Source organism: Octopus bimaculoides, chromosome 3 (assembly GCF_001194135.2).
Source record: "Octopus bimaculoides isolate UCB-OBI-ISO-001 chromosome 3, ASM119413v2, whole genome shotgun sequence".
NCBI lineage: Eukaryota > Metazoa > Mollusca > Cephalopoda > Octopoda > Octopodidae > Octopus > Octopus bimaculoides.
The window spans coordinates 45,107,474-45,109,991 of NC_068983.1; positions in this window are offsets into that span (position 1 = coordinate 45,107,474).

Consider the following 2,518-nt stretch of genomic DNA (forward strand, 5'->3'; position numbering starts at 1 on the left):
ATATATATATAAGGTTACATGTATAGGCGCAGGAGTGGCTGTGTGGTAAGTAGCTTGCTTACCAACCACATGGTTCCGGGTTCAGTCCCACTGCGTGTCACCTTGGGCAAGTGTCTTCTACTATGGCCTCGGGCCGACCAAATCCTTGTGAGTGGTAGACGGAAACTGAAAGAAGCCCGTCGTATATAAGCATATATATATATATGTATGTGTGTGTATATGTTTGACAACCTATGGTGGTGTGTTTACGTTCCCGTAACCTAGCGGTTCGGTAAAGTACTAGGCTTCCAAAGAATAAGTCCTGGGGTCGATTTGCTCGAAAAGGCGGTGCTCCAGCATGGCCGCAGTCAAATGACTGAAACAAGTAAAAGAGAGTAAAAGATATATATATATATATATATATATATATATATAGTCATTAATATTGTGAGTGTATATAAATGTGTCTATATGTATGCGTGTATCTGTATCACTATTCAAGTAAATGTACACACACATACACACACGCATACATACATACACGCATACACACACAGAGACACACGCACTCATAAACACACACACACACACACACACACACACACACACACACACACACACACACACACACACACACACACGCACGCACAGAGCAAAAGATATCTTCAAGATCTCAGAAATGTTAATTAGAAATTGTTTCCCTGGAAAGATTGGAATTAAAACAGAAAAGACAGAGATGAAGACAAAGAGACACGTGGAGAGAGAGAGAGAGAGAGTAAAAAAGAGAAAGCGATGGGGAGCAAGAGAGAGAGGGGCAGAAAGAAGAAAAGAATGAAAGAAAGAGAGGGAGAGGTAGAGAGAGAAAGAGTGAGAACGAGGTGGTTTCTTGAATTACAGTTAATTGTAAATTTGTGCTCGATGTAACATTTGGTTTAATCGTTAGTTTTAGCAATAACGATCGTACAGACCAAGCAATAGTTTTTCGCTACTGCGAGACCCCGTCGTAGTCATTAGTGGCTGATAGGACTATAGCGTGTTGGCTGTGGTTTCTTTTGTTGTTTAGCCCCTGGTCAGTAATGACCGAGGAGACCTTTGAACAAAATTACGTTAACAATGGCCAGCACATATTTATGTATGCTAGTTTTCTTTTGGCCGAGTTTTGAAATAACAGTCTCTCGAAGTCCCATATCTTCTATCCTTCATCATTTATTCGTTTCAGTCATTAGATTGCGACCATGATACGGCATCTCCTTAAAGAATTATAGTTTAACGTATCGAACTCAGTACTTACTTTTGAAGCGTGGGGCTTATTCTATTTGTATCTCGCTATTTTACGGGGACGTAAACACGCCAACACCGGTTATCAAACACGGTGCCAAAGACACACACGCACATACACATACACACGTATATGCATATAATGAGCTTCTTTCTGATTTTGTCTACAAAATCCACTCACAAGGCTTACTTTCCCAAAGTGGGACTGAAACCGGAACCATGTGGTTGGGAAGCATGCTTCTTATCACGCAACCGCACTTACGCTGTTAATTCGAGGAAATGAAAGAAAGGATAGTTTAATCCTTCATTTTGTTTTTGTATTCCTACGTTTTATACATCGGAAATTACTGTTCTGAATAATTCTTTTGTTAGTTTGGAGAGATTCCGCTCCATCCGTACCCCACAAAATTTCAGGCCTTGTGCCTAGAGTAAAAAAGTTTGGAGAGATTTGATTGCTATTTCTAGTTGGCCAAACGGCCATGTAAATGATTCATCGTTGGCAGTAAATGGTTAATTCTTTGATAATCAAATTGCGGTTATGAAATGCATATCTACTTTCAGGATAATTATTACATTAGGCATGTTTACAAAACAGCAAATGGGATAAAAGAAATTCAGCATAAGAATTACCACACGATAAACTAAAAACCAGCGTTGTCGTATGGTATCATTAGTATTAAGGTGTTGATATTAGAATTCAAATTTATTATTATAACTTGCGACAACTTTGGAACATATAGCATTTTATAAATGTCCTTTTTTTTTTTCTTTTGAAGTATAAACTTATTAATTTTCGTAGCGTTCTTTCATGATGTCCGATTTGTTTTCGATACCACTCCTCAGTTAAGGTTGTTTGAAGCGTTACATTGGAACTTACTCGTTACTTTCTTACTTGTTTCAGTCATTTGACTGGGGCCATGCTGGAGCATCGCCTTTGGTCGAGCAAATCGACCCCAGGACTTATTCTTTGTAAGCCTAGTACTTATTCTATCGCTCTCTTTTGCTGAACCGCTATGTTACGGGGACGTAAACACACAAGCACCGGTTGTCAAGCGATGATGGGGGGACAAACACACACACACAAACGCACACACATACGTATACATATATACGACGGGCTTCTTTTCAGTTTCCATCTACCAAATCTACTCGGCCTGAAGCTATAGTAGAAGACACTTGCCCAAGGTGCCACGCAGTGGGACTGAACCCGGAACCATGTGGTTGGTAAGCAAGCTACTTACCACACATCCACTCCTGCGCC